Here is a 16,116-nt window from a genome sequence, read left to right as displayed (position 1 = left end):
ATACGCCACCTACCCATCCACTCACTCATCCACCCTCTCTTTTCCTCACCCATACGCCCACCTACTCCCCCACTCACTCATTCGCCCTCTCGTTCACTCACCCATACGCCCACCCACTCACTCACTTACTTATTCACCCTCTCTTTCACTCACCCATACGCCCACCCACTCACTCACTCACTTATTCACCCTTTCTTTCACTCACCCATACGCCCACCCACTCACTCATTCACCCTCTCTTTCACTCACCCATACGCCCACCTACCCAACCACACACTCGTTCACCCTCTCTTTCACTCACCCATACGCCCACCCACTCACTCACTTACTTATTCACCCTCTCTTTCACTCACCCATACGCCCACCAACTCACTCACTTACTTATTCACCCTCTCTTTCACTCGCCTATACGCCACCTACCCATCCACTCACTCATCCACCCTCTCTTTCACTCACCAATACGCCCACCTACTCACCCACTCACTTATTCACCCTTTCTTTCACTCACCCATACGCCCACCCACTCACTCATTCACCCTCTCTTTCATTCACCCATACGCCCACCTACCCAACCACCCACTCGTTCACCCTCTCTTTCACTCACCCATACGCCCACCCACTCACTCATTCACCCTCTCTTTCACTCACCCATACGCCCACCTACCCATCCACTCACTCATCCACCCTCTCTTTTCCTCACTCATACGCCCACCTACTCACCCACTCACTCATTCACCCTCTCTTTCACTCACTCATACGCCCACCTACCCATCCACTCACTCATCCACCCTCTCTTTTCCTCACTCATACGCCCACCTACTCACCCACTCACTCATTCACCCTCTCTTTCACTCACCCATACGCCCACCTACCCACCCACTCACCAAACTCATCGCATACTATCATCAACCACATATGCGTATTAAATAGGGCGTTGAAGAACCGCGATGAACTCGTGATGGGTGCTGCGATGTACACATCGTGTCAGCTTTCAACTGGTCGTGTGCCGTCGTGCAGCCTGCGTGACTGATGGTGTCAGCGTCGTTACCATATGTACGACTGTCTAGACAGGTATGCAAACTGTCAACAGACAGCCCTACCCCATTGTCTCCTACTCGGTACCGCAACACGAGGATCTTTATAGTAGCGTTGGGGCTCAGTAGGATTTGATTGTTTGTTTGTTTGTTTGTTTGTTTGTTTGATGTTGTTTTACGCCGCACTCAGCAATATTCCAGCTATAGGCCGGTGGTCTGTTAATAGTCGAATCTCGACAAGACAATCTGGTGATTGAAATTATGAGCAACGATCTACGCCATTGGGATACGTTGCATCAACCAAGTCAGAGGGCCTGACCACCCGATCCCGTTAGTCGCTTCTTACGACAAGCATAGTCGCCTTTTACGGCAAGCATGGGTTGCCGAAGACCTTTATAATCCGTATCTTCACGGGTGTAGAAGAATTGAAAGACAGTAACGGAGAGGTTGATCAATGCAATGTTTTGACAATAATGCAAACCTCAACTAGCCCCCTGTCTGTGTGTGCGTGCGTGCGTGCGTGCGTGCGTGCGTGCGTGCGTGCGTATGTGTGTACGTGCGTTCGTGGATGTGCTGGGTCATAATGACTGCTGAGTGCACAGATCCCAGTTCAGTGCATACGCACTCTGTCAGTTACATGAAGCACTCCTAAAATACGAAACGTGCGACTTCGGCCAGCGACAAGACCTAGGGTATGGTCAGCAGTATTGTCAATACCATTGTCAGCAGTATTGGCAACACTATTGTCAGCAGTACTATCAGGAGTACTGTTAGCAGTATTGTTAGGAGTTCCTGGTTCAATAAGGCATACTAACTTACAGGGGCATGGAGACAGACGCCTGCAACTTGAGCATCATGCACCGTGACTGCGTGTCTGTCAGGTATACCGACATTCACGGCTTGTAACCGTGTCACCCAAGTACACGCGAATAGTTTGCTGACTCTTCATCTCACAAGGGCTTGCCGTATTTCTGTCTGACAGTATACGAAACAATTAATGTGCCCAGACCACCAGACTTTCCAAATGTTATCTGTCCTGTCAAAATGTAACCAGCTTGATATAACGGGAAAACGAGACCTCTTCGAGTACTCGAGCAACATTCTACTTAGACCACCACTTAGTCCATGAAAACATTTCTTTAACATAATTGTAATGGTTTATTTCAAAAGAACCTTTCCTCTTCTGCTGTTTACAAGAAAACTTGACTGGTTTGATTTAATCTAGACTTGCCAAGGCTTTAAATAAAAAATAATATAGTCAAACACCGTTATGTCGAAGTTGAAGGGACCTATGTAAATACGTCCAGTTATCCGAGGTTCGACACAGCCAAAATTGATGAATAAAGAAGGAATACGCAGGGACCAAGCTTATACTCCCGAGTCATGCCGCAGGACTCCAATCTACGGTTCTGTACTAATGATGTTCAATTAGCTGCGAGGTCATGGCTATGAACCGCTATACATTTTACCTAGCCATAAGCCACTAGTCACTGATGCATACACAAGCGACCAGTGGATGACGGCTGTAAAATCTGAGCAGTACGTGGCAATGATTTCGCAGCTAGTAACCGTACGCGGTTCACTCCCCCACTCCTTGATCCCGTTATAGTGAGTGAGTTATTTATTTAGAATTTAACGTCACATCGGCAGTATTTCAGCCATATCGTGACGATGATCCCGTTATAACCGAAGTACTGCCATGCACAGTCCCCATGCTATGACATAGAATGTCAACAACCCTGTTTCAGCTTGATCCGGTCAGTCTCACGTCACAACCGTCATCCACGTCAGTCAGGGTATGTATAAACATGTTAATATAGTATTTCGGATATGTCTTTTTACACACGTTCAGATAATATATTAGTTCGATAACACATTATTACAGAGACCAAATACCTAGATTTATATGTATGTTAAAACATACATCTATCGATTCCAGAGACTAGACATCGATTTAACAAAATTAAAACAAATCTCGCCGGCGAGTACGGACAAACGGAGGGAATACTCACCGTTGTTTTATGTTTTACATTTTAAATATATTGGATTGTATACAGTAAACTACGTTTATAACGAACACGCGTATAACGAACTGGCGGATATAACGAACTATTTTTTTGGTCCTGTCCTTTTGCTGTGTATATTCCGTACATTTGCTTACAACGAACTACGGTTATATATAGTGGTCCCTTTGAGTTCGTTATAACCGTATTTTACTGTACTTGAATTGCCAGTACATTTGTTCTCTGCAGTAATATACCATCGAAATAGATAGATAGACAGATAGATAGATAGATAGATAGATAGATAGATAGATAGATAGATAACTGGTCTTTGATTATTGTCACCACAAACTCACCTTGTGCATATAGCTTCCTGACTGTAGGTAAATATGTGTATACGTGCATATACCATGCATTTTAGGACCAATCTTTGCAGATACAGTTTGTGTAATATGTCTATAAATTAAGAAATGTGCATACATTAAATATCTTCAGCCCACACAAGTTATCAAAATCTAACATTCAGACATCTTAAATAACCGTCGTATTTTCTCCCCGACAGCGCAATCACGTCACCCCTGGGCCTGACGATAGTGAAAGTTTAGAGTCGTGTGAAACTTCTATAAATATCCCACCGTCTTCAGTTGGGCTGACAGTTATATCAATCGATTTCAAGGGAGGCGGACTATCCTAATCGCTCAGCCAATCAGAAGCACGGACACCAACACATAAAGGTGTGCCTTTCTCTCTGGTATCATTCTGCGTGTTTGCATTGACAGAAACAGTCTGGCGTAATCTTAAATCGAACGAGCATCTTTCAACCATAGATAGTGCAACATGCGCGACACTATGAAAGTGGGAGACTTGCTTGTAAAGCTTGTAAACAGAGGGAAGGTTGATTCGGTTGTCTTAGCAAATCTTGATGGGGAGATTATTGCTGCAACCCCATCCTGTCCGGTAAAAGCGTCAGAGGTTGCAGCAGCGTTGACGGCAACGCACAGCAACTACACTGCGATGACAAAGATGACGTTCTGTGACGATGTATTCGTCTGTTTCCATCACGACAACTGTGGAACAATCGTAGGCCGAGCAGACGACAAAGTGATGGTTGCCCACAAAAGCAGTCAGTATTTGATCATCGGACTATCCTATGTGGAATCACCCGGATCGTGTTTGTACGAAGTCACAGAATTCGGGAAACACATTAACAAGAGAGGGCTTTGACTAAATCCCAGTTGAAATGTTTCCAAATGACATTACTAAAATAGTGCTCTTCTCGTTTTGAGATGCCAAGGTGGTCCGTGCTCTGTGATGAAGGACATGGATGGGTCATCATGTGAACCATTACGGACAATTGAAGAGTCCCCTGTGATAGGGGGGCATCTCGTGAATCTAGTCATTGTATGCTCTGCTTCTATTGCAAGGTCATGAAGCTGCAACAGCAGACGTGCGGTTGCTTCTGTGTTGGTCTTCTTGGGTAGCTACAAAGGAACGTTGCCATAGGGCATTGAGAAGCAATGGCCGTCCATGAAAAGAAGACAGGTTTGCAAACTCTGATTATTTCGTTTGATGCCACAGACACGAAGACACAGACATCGTGGCCAGGTAGCGCACAGCGACTGAATACGATTCAATACGATTTCGGACAAAGTGACTTTTCGTTAAACTTGTCAACAGTGACCTAATACGCTGGTTGCAGTATAACATGATAACTTAACCCTTTCTATTCGCTGTTGTCAAGTAACCAAGGCAATTAGTTCAGTGTAAGCAAACGTGTCTTTGCAGTAGACTATTATGGCCTCTTCGTCTCCAGATGTAATGAATACATTGACAGTCTCAGCTGACTGCAGCTTCGACCAGAGCCATAGAAGATTTATATAACAGCTTTATGTGTGAATCAATCTGTGCCATGATTCAATCAAATGGACGCAATTCAATTGTGACGCGGTTTCAGCAATAAACCAGATGCAAACTGCTCCGAATCGGCATGGCCCACAGTAACATTATCGTATGCGATTAGTTCTGTTATACGTGGAGAAGTGTCAAGATTTGAGGAGACGTAATAACGTCATGCGATTTTCAAATAGACTTGCTGCCCCCTGTGCCAAATAGACTCGTGTTACTTCAGGTTTGTGTGAGAATAAATTCATTGTGGTTTGGGAAGCATTGTAGCTTATCAAATTCCACTCCCTGAGGGGAGGTTAGTGCAAATTGCCAAGTGTGAACAGTTAATGGGGAGACTGGTGTTTATATAATGTAATGAAATAGGTAATGAGTTTTATGTTGTTAATGCAATACACAGGAACCGTGTGTGGTTCTGCGTGTCTTATGTTATAACGACTTTGTTTGTAAACCCAATGTTGAATAAATATTTATGAGTTGAAATCATATTTTTGGCCTTATCGGATACAGGTTGGCTGTTGACAGGTGTGGTATTCATGAATATGTTTCTGCGGGACGTGTGGTTTGGGAAGGTTTAGGGTATATTGACACCGTGTATCATGGAAACCGTCGCTTTAAAAAAACACTCCCTTGCCTAATGTTTGCTGTTTTAATGATGTTATTTGTGCATTCATGTTTCTTTTAACACAAACGGGGGCACGGGTGGCCCAGTCGTCTAAGGCGCCGCGATTCCCTGTGCAGAGTTGCGTCCCTTGGGCACGCCAGAAACCTATGATTGTGGGTGCGAAACCCGGTTCGCGCCGATTATGTTTCTAGGTTTGTCAGCACCATACCCGTGCTCGTGGGTTTCACCGAAGTGGTAAACGTCTGAGACCTGCATCACTTGGGGCTTTCCTCCCACATTAAGCTGACACGCCGTGATATAACTGGAATATTGTTAAAGGCAGCGTTAAACCCAACTCACTCACTCACTTTAACACAAACACATGTGAAGCATTTTGTACACTGTTCCGTGTATAAGTGAGTAGTTGGGTTTAAAACTATACCCACATTCAACATTATTACACCACAGCGTGTCAGATTATGTGGGGCGAGGTGACATGAAATGGGGTTTAACGTTGCGCCCTATAGATTATTGAACCTTTATATAGCGACGTGCGTGTTGCTGCTCGTATTAGTCCGGACTAATGCCGATTGTTTAGTGCTAGCCCAACGAGATACTATGAATACAGGGATGACAGGGTAGCAGGTAAAGCGTTTGCTCTTCACGCAGAAAGTCCGAGTTTTATTCCGCACATTCCAGTTGTGATATTGTTGTGATATTGCTAACGGCAGTGTAAAACCTCACTCACTCACTCACTAATTTAGAAGGAAAGCACGAAGTGAAGCAGAACACAGACGTTTATTATATATGTATGTATTACCTTGGCGAGCACCGTAATATTACTGGTCCGCCTGTGCCAGTGGAAATCTTCATAACAACAATCAAAAAGGCACAATATTTATTAAATTAAATTAAATTAAATTAAATTAAATTAATTTATTTATGAAACTGGATGTGTCTACTAAACGGTTTTACTGAGTAACAAATAATAATGAAAATAATGGCAACCTGCACGTGTTACAACTACACCAACCTAAGTAAACAATGTAAACAGTGTCACGGGATAAAACCACACTAAAGTTGTCAGGAATTGAGTCTCCATTACGTGATCCTAGCTGCGGTCAAACTAAACTGAAGGGTTGCTCCGACTATAGTTGCATTACCAGTTGTTGGGGAACGCTAACTGTAGGTTTGACCTCATTACCTAATCAATGCAATTCAACATCAAACCAAAATTACTGGACAAACGGGAGATTACATGAGGTATCGCCTCTTCTGTTTAACATAATTCCACTGTCATTTGTTCCGGGTCAATCCCCCTTCGCGGCAAAGTATGGCGCTTTGTAAAATAGTATAATTAGGCCACAATAAATTGTTTAGATTTCCTGCCAAGTTTCCCTATAATTTGAGTCGGTAGGCATTTTATTTTCGTTAAATAAAATGTTGTAAATAAACTACTCAAGGCATCTGTGTACAGCAACAGTCGATGGATGTGATTCGCGTGAAAAGTGGATTGATTGATTGTTTGTTGTTTAACGCCGCACTCAGCAATATTCCAGCCATATGACGGCGGTCTGTAAATAATCGAGTCGGGACCAGACAATCCAGGGATTGACATCATGAGCATCGATCCACGCAATTGGTATACGATGACATACATCAACCAAGTCAGTGAGTCTGACCACCCAATCCTTTTAGTCGCCTCTTACCACAAGCATAGTCACCTGTTACAGCAAGAATGGACCTATTCTACCCCGGATCTTTACGGGCCGGGTGATTGGCGGGACAGTGTGTATGTAAATGTATTTAATTAAGTAAAGAAAAAATGGAATTTACAATGCGATTGTTTTGTCTCCAGTTATTTGGAATTCAAAAAATAATTTAAGACGGGATGTTGAGTAGAGAGGTGACGGGGATTATATGCAATATCTTTTTTAAGACCTTATATAGAATTGTGAGTCTGGAGTTTGATAAAAATATCTAGGTTTCTTCTTGATTCCAAATTGTGAGAGGGGGCACGGGTGGCCCAGTCATCTAAGGCGCCGCGATTCGCTGTGCACAGTTGCGTCCCTTGGGTACGCCAGAAACCAATGGTTGTGGGTTCGAATCCCGGTTCACCTCGACTATGTTTCTAGGTTTGTCAGCGCCATACCCGTGCTCGTGGGTTTCACCGAAGTGGTAAACGTCTGAGACCTGCATCACTTGGGGCTTTCTTCCCACATTAAGCTGACACGCCGTGATATAACTGGAATATTGTTAAAAGCGGCGTTAAACGCGACTCACTCACTCAAATTGTGAGGCGGCGTCGATTTAGGTCAGTAGGTACCTTTTACTCATTTATCATGTATCAGTTAGTGAGTGAGTTTGGTATGACGGGCGTTGTAACAAAGCATTTCGTTCGAGTAGACTCAGCCGTGGTGGGGGCACGGTAGGCCCAGTCATCTAAGGCGCCGCGATTCGCTGTGCACAGTTGCGTCCCTTGGGTACGCCAGAAACCAATGATTGTGGGTTCGAATCCCGGTTCACCTCGATTATGTTTCTAGGTTTGTCAGCGCCATACCCGTGCTCGTGGGTTTCACCGAAGTGGTAAACGTCTGAGACCTGCATCACTTCGAGCTTTCCTCCCACATTAAGATGACACGCCGCGATATAACTGGAATAATATTAAAAGCGGCGTTAAACCCAACTCACTCACTCAGCCGTGGTTATTGGTACTGTGTTTGAGACCTGGCTGACTGTGTGTCACCACTTCGCGCTTTCCCCCCACACGAAGCTGTCACGACGTGATGTAACTAAGATACTTCAAGGCTCAGGACACATACAACCGTAATAGTTCTCCTTTCAATCAGTAAAAAGACCCGTGAACATCCGGGTTAGAAGTGGTCTTCACCAACCCATGCTTGTCGTAAGAGGCGGGATTAGATGGTCAGGCTCGCTGACTTGGTTAATACATGTCAGTGTATCTCAATTGTGTATATCGATGCTCATGATGTCAATCACTGGATTGTCTGTTCCAGACTCGATTATCTACAAAACGCGGTCATATAGTTGGAATATTGCTAAGTGCAGCGTTAAACAACAAACAGTATCAAACAGTAAATATATGTACGCTACCTATTTCATATACTTAAACAAGTAATGAGCAAATTTACATCACTAACGAATATGAAGTTATGTAAACGAAGATACCAATCATTAAAAACGATTAACGAATATGAATAAAACTATGAATAGGCATTTGTGTTTGAACACATATGTTTAATTGAATTGATTCACATATTTTACAGCAGAGATAATATTTACGTGAACAATAAACCGGTCATTATGTTGGGTCTGCTTCACACCACTAAATCTTTATTGGTCGTCAAGACGACCCAGCTTCCGGATCTGACCTTGAAACCGCAGAGCCGAGCCATGTAGTCACCAGCTATACATGTTGAGTATGCTCGATGAGGGACGAACCACATCACATATATTACCTGATCGAGGATAGCCAACCAGACTGCACTACACAAGGACATTACATGCCCATAAAATTACCCGCGGTGTTTAAAATGTCCGGGGATATTTTTGTGGCGGGCTATCAATTTAACATGTCACCACATTTCTGGAGGGGTTGGTGTCTTGCATCTTGCATCTACTGATCACCGCTTGGATGATATAATGACTGAAAGAGGCGTGTGATGAATCTTGCATTTTGATATGTTTTAATACTAATTACACACGATTTCTTTATAAAATAATATTTAGCAATTGTTATTGGCCTGTTCTTTAGCCGATATCATTGTTTAGACGTAAAAATTACATAATTCACCCGTCCATTAATAATCGAGTTGACTAAGTCAATTCATCAAAATGACAGATGTGCTTCGAGCTTGTTAATATTTACTTATGTTTCGCAGTCATGGTTTGAATTTGACGGTTGAATGTTGCTGCAGGCGCATTAATTCAGTTTTCTAACATCTAGTAACATATTTATACGAAGTTGGTCGGAATAGATATAAAAAACAATGAATTAAACTGCTCCAATTAAAACCAAATGCAAATAACGTTTGCAAATATCTACTTTTTAAAATAAAGATAAAATTCTAAACAAACCTTTAAAATATAATTTAGATAAGGAAATAAGTAACACTCGAATTCCATTTAACTCGATATATCGTTTACCTCGAAATATGGGCACTCCGCTTATCTCGAGCTACGGATAATGATGTTTCGCTTTAACTGTCTTGGTTTAGACGTCTTTGGACTTAAACGGGCCCCCCTGTTTTATGATATTTTCACTTTTCACACATTTTGTTCACAGCTTGGTTGTATGTTGTTTCATGCCTGGCTTTCACCTGCTGCGTCATCCGAGGCACGAAGTGTACAGTCATGCTGCATACGCACTGCGTGTCAATATCTAATCTGTTGTAAGTGGTGGCAAGTGGTCCTGTGCATAGCACACGGGTCCCAAATCGGGTGAAGTTAAACAACGTCGGTCGCGGAGTCCTTGGATGGGGGACTTCGTTTCGGCAGTTTTGATCCTGCCCCACACTGAAGCACATGTAACACATGTGGCGTCTCCTTGGGCAAGTGACTGTTCGTAATGTGCCTCTGTTAACTCAGCAGTGAATGGGTACCCGGTAGGATGAAATGGCAATGTGGTTGTTTACCAAGCGCCTAACAGGCAGCGTAGGTTGTGTACTCCCATGGGAGCTGAACATGATTGTTGAGTGCACACTGATTCAGTGACTTGGGTAATAATAGCGCTTTGAACATGCCCGTGTGGGAATGTGCGCAATATGAATGACGTATTATTATAATTGTTCTATCTGTGGTGTGTCATTTGCTCGAATGTTGATGTAGTTGGTAACGCAAGAAATACGCATAATTTAATTACGTATGCTAAGGCTAACTGCTCAAGACCTAGGTTCACTTGCACAAGGCAATCATTGCTACGACATCGTGACCCCCAAAACCTGAAGACCTGTGGTTCGACCCTCGGCCTCCATACAAAAGACGCTAAACGATAGTACCTGTTGTTACCCTGAATGCGGTTCAGCATTAAGGGGATAAAACAAGGACTGGTCAGCTGGTCAGTGGGGTATCCATGTTAAAACTAGAACTATAAAACCGACATTAATCCGGACTAGTACAAGCAGCCACACGAACACGCCCACATATACACGCACTTGCAAGCACACGCACACGTATATATAAGGGCAATAATTTTGACATAATCATGGACTTACGAAAATCGTAGCGCTAAGATCGCTTTGTGCAAGTGGGCCTAGTTATTTATGGTCTGCACTAGTTGCTGTCTGGGTTGTCAGTAATCACCATTTTGTTTCTTTTATGTCGCGGTATATATCACAGCCTGGGCCAAAAAAGCCAGTGGTTGATATTATGAGTGAGTGAGTGAGTATGGTTTTACGCCGCTTTTAGCAATATTCCAGCAATATCACGGCGGGGGACACCAGAAATGGGCTTCACACATTGTACCCATGTCGGGAGTCGAACCCGGGTCTTCGGCGTGACGAGCGAACGCTTTAACCACTAGGCTACCCGACCGCCCCTGATATTATGAGCAACGCTTCTCTTCGTCCGGGCACAATGACAGGCAATCAAACAAATCACGAAACCTCACTCAGCAATATTCCAACTAAATGAGGGTGGTACGTAAATATACTAACACGCAAAAGAAACGCAAGTCGAGTATGCAGTATACATGTATTTATTTCCAACAGTTGGAAAGACGGTATCAGACACAAATTCAGTTTAGGGCGAGGGTCGTCACGTTCTCTACTGAGAGTGAGATGAGTTGCCTGAGGTACAAATGGTCTCTCGCCATCAGAGTGATTTTATGACTTTGTACATGTAAATTGAACAGGTTGTGACGGCCCTGGACTGTCCGCTGCATTATTAATATATAATTAGATTATAGCAGTTAATTAATGCACTTTACAGAAAACTATACAGAAATACATTACGCTCACATTAACTTTTGAATTAGTGGTAATCATGAGAGAGAGAGAGAGAGAGGGGGGGGGGGGGGGGGGGGGCGCTGTTTCCGTCGAAATATGGTAGAAACCCCTGTGCACTTATTGATAATGAAAAATAAACCTCGAAGTTTGACATTGACATTATCAATCTTAACATTTAGGTTTCTAGATGTGTCATCTTGGTGTAGGTAAAGTAAAGCTTTGGGGGGCATTAACCCATAGTTACTGCACTACCCGGCATTCTCGGGCAGCTAGGGTGGGATGGGCTTTAGACGAGGTCACTGGTACGTTAAAGTCGAAGACTGAAGCCTTAGTTCAACATTGAGTTGGACGAGATAACAGACTAAAACGAACCCAGGACATATTTTAAATACGACTTAAACGATAGCTATATATAATCATGATTTCAATATATATCAATACAAAGTGTCTTGGTGAATAGTTTATCGACGTAAATTACCTTCAACTTCGTATTGTCCATCGCTTAATAGCTGACATATTGGCGATATATGCATATGTAAAAATACTTGGTAAAACTCTAAGTAAAGTCATTTATATGGATAGTTATATGGATAGTCAAAATGCTGAAGTAAGGTGAAAGTGCAAGCTTCAGTGTCTAAGTTTGTTTGTTGTTTAACTCTGCACTCATGTTCTGAAAAGTAATCATCGAGTCTGGATCAGACAATCCAGTGATTGACATCATGAGCATCGATCTTCGCAATTAGGATACGATGACATGCATCAACCAAGTCAGCGAACCTGACCACCCGATCCTATTAGTCGCCTTTAACGACAAGCATAGTCGCTTTTTGCGGCAAGCATGTGTTGCTGAAGACCTATTCTACCCCGGATCTTCACGGGTTAAGTGTTTAAGTGAACACACGCTAACGATAAAGGGAACATGTATAAACATTTATAAGTAGAAATGAAAATGCTTCAGGACGTATAATTGGGAACACCTCACTGTGCCCTCACCTATTGTTATAGGGTACAGGTGTAGTCAGCCGTGGTTAAGTGGGTAACAATAGGGGGATTACCTATAATCTGTTGCATGTCTATATAGAGAAAATTACTATCTGTTAGACACTAATTAAACAGAGTTCACCCTCAGAAGAGGGTTCACTTTAATGACACAGACTATACCAAGCGATTAAGTGATCTGTGTCTCTTAATCCCCTATGATCCACTATAACAACATTTTGGGTGAGGGTTAAACCGTATAATTGTAGATGCTAAGCAAGCATAGGTGTAAATTCTTAATGAAGTATTAGTGCTGACGATGAAAGAGACTAATTATAAGTAACAGTGGTATCGCTCACGTAAGTGTAATTGTAAACGTTATAAGTAAGTATGAGTTGAAAACAGTGAGAATGTGTATTTGTATATAGATGCTTAGGAACTTAGGATTTTATCGAAAAACATACACTGTCCCAGAAAATGCGTGAAAGAAATATTTATGCTTCAAACCTGGGGAAAAAGAAATTGTTTCCCGCAGTGAATATGCATGAACATAGAGTGAAAATAATTAATGTGACATGTTATGACAATGACATAATTTTCAAGCATGAATGAAACGCCCGTCGAAGTTAAATGGTTAGTACATTTAATTGCACCCTCTATTATAAAATGTATAATGTATCTACATTCTGTTATGATATGTATTATCAAAATAAAATGGAGACGTAACACAGTGGGCAATCAAGAATGGACTGTATTATTACCGTAGGTTAACAGAACCTACATACCTGGGGACGGGCGAACAGACGTGAAACAGAAATAACACAAGTGCTAGATAAACTTAGCATTCATCAAGTTGACACCACCTCTGTTACCCATTTAATCTTCAAAAATATGGGTCGAAGAGCCACTGAACATTTTTTGTTGATAATCTTATCCGTTCCCGCTGATGTAGGACATATTAATCTAGAAGAGACAAGTTGCAGAGGTCAGCGTGTTAGGTCAGGACATACTGATATGAACATGAAGAGGATCATGGGAAATGTTTGTTATCATGCAAGTGTTAAGATACGCAACTGTTATCCAGTGATAAAGACATCGTGGACTATTAGACTGGAAGCGATTGAGTGAGTGAGTGAGTGGGGTTTAACGCTGCTTTTAACAGTATTCCAGTTATATCGCATCGTATCAGCTTAATGTGGGAGGAAAGACCGAAGTGATACAGGTCTCAGACGTATACCACTTCGGTGAAACCCACGAGCACGGGTATGGTGCTGACAAACCTAGAAACATAATCGGGGCAAAGCGAGATTCGAACCCACAATCATAGGTTTCTGGTGTGCCCAAGGGACGCAACTCTGCACAGGGAATCGCGGCGCCTTAGACGACTGGGCCACCCTACACTGGAAGTAGATGCTGTTTGAAAGATATATTGTTAAAAGTAAACAGTTTGGCAAAAACAAATATAAACTTGAAAATTCGATTTGAACAAAAAATAAGAAACGGCTGAACACTGGTGTCGAAACATTGCAAACTAGAGGTCCAAAACACAATTGTGATACCTGTATCAAACACATCACCATCAAATAACCATGTTTTTATTGGTTCATGTTGACACCATCAAACATGGGTGTATACTTTCTTTTGACCGACAATTTATGTTTATGGTAATTGTACCGAACATGTGGAATAACATCTAGTCTCTGAAATGGACATATTTTACAGAAAAAAAGTTTTAATTATCTAAATGAAATAAACTGACGTCCAAAAGAAACTTTACCAACTGAAAATATAATTTCAGACAAAATATAATTTTTTTTTCGATGAAGTCTATCTAAAACACATAACCTAAATACAACATTAGTGTATGCAGGAAATGTTAATCGTCTGTTACATGTTTGCGAGATAACACGCGAAAAAGTGAAAAACACGTGCTCCACGGACAACTGCAAATGCACGTGCGGGTAAGGGTATAAAACGATTGCAACGGCAAGTCAGACATCCACAGTGATAAAAAAAACACAAAAGAAATGCCACGACTCACAGTCGACCAACGTGAACGAGCCTTGGGTATGGTACAGATGGGAGTCACCCACGCCCATATTGCACGAACCTTCGGTTGCTCCCGTGTTGCCGTAACCGACTTGATGCAATGTTACAGACAGACAGGGCGGACCGCTGACAGGCCAAGAACAGGCAGATCCAGGGTGACCACGCCCCATGATGTCCGGTACTTGCGTACCTTGCACCTCCGAAATCGCTTCCTGACAGTGACGTCATTGGCGACAAATGCCTTAGGTCACAGGGCTAGTCGACAGACAGTGGCCAGGAGACTCAGGGCTCATGGAATCAGGGCTTTTAGACCATACAGAGGACATCTATTGACAGCGCAACATCGTCGTCTGCGATTGAGATGGGCCAGGACTGTACGACTTTGGCAACGACGTGACTGGTAGAGGGTTGTCTTCACTGACGAAAGTCGATTCTGTATGCTTAGGGCTGATGGAAGACAACGTGTTTACCACCGAAGGGGTGAACGAACGGCGGCGTGTTGCGTGCAGGAGGTCGTACCATATGGTGGAGGGAGTGTCATGGTGTGGGGAGGGATCTGTGGGCAGGAGAGGACACCGCTGGTCATCGTTGACGGAAACTTGACAGCTCAGCGTTACATGGATAACATTCTTCGTCCAGTTGTCCTACCATTTCTCCAACAGCAGCCACGCGGTGTCATTTATCAGCATGACAACGCTAGAGCCCATACAGCCTGAATTGTCACTAACTTCCTCGCAGCCAACAACGTCAACGGCCTGCCGTGGCCTTCACGCTCAACCGACATGTCCCCATGACTTGATGGATCGTCGTGTTCGACAACGACCACACTCTCCAGCCAACCGGAAAGAACTGATCTTGGCCCTCCAAGAAGAGTGGCGTCAAATCCCACGTGACCTCATCAGACGACTGACTTTTTCTGTGCGTCGAAGAGTTTTTGCGTGTATTGAGGCATTTGGTGGTCACACACGCTACTAATGACTTGTTATTGAACGTGAGCGATTGTATTTGTACTCTGCCTATTGTCCATGATTCTGAAAGCTCGAGTTTTGTACCACACCCAATTTTGGGGGGCTCTGACGTCATTCTCGGTCGCGGTATGATTGTCATTTTCGGTGTTGATTATGTTGATATATTGATCTTCTCAATACACTTTACTTCATGCATGTATGTTTTGTTGTTTTTTAGCAAGAGTGATTTCAAACTCTGGTAAAGTTTCTTTTGGACGTCAGTTTATAATAAAAGGGAGCCCAGAGTTTCTTCCTGAAACTGCAGTAGTCTAGACTTGCCCACTATTATAGACTTGCATGGGCTGTACTGAATATTCTTGTTTCAAGGTCTGTATGCCAGGCTACCGAACATGAGGCAACTGGCTTGGGCTGATATAGATCGAAGCAAGCACAGTCACATCGTGGGATACAGAATAAGAATAGAGCTTCACTCCTCAGACACGATTCGTCGGTGGCCAGGCTCTGTGACAGTGATTGCTATCATCGTAACCCGAGGTTCGATATATCGCTGGAGTATTGAAACTGCGGCGTAAAACAAGAAACAAACAAACAGCGAGAAGGCCACACCTTGGC

The sequence above is a fragment of the Haliotis rufescens genome, unplaced genomic scaffold (assembly GCF_023055435.1).
Source record: "Haliotis rufescens isolate VD_foot unplaced genomic scaffold, xgHalRufe1.0.p SCAF_2, whole genome shotgun sequence".
Taxonomy (NCBI): Eukaryota; Metazoa; Mollusca; class Gastropoda; order Lepetellida; family Haliotidae; genus Haliotis; species Haliotis rufescens.
This window is presented reverse-complemented; position numbering follows the sequence as displayed.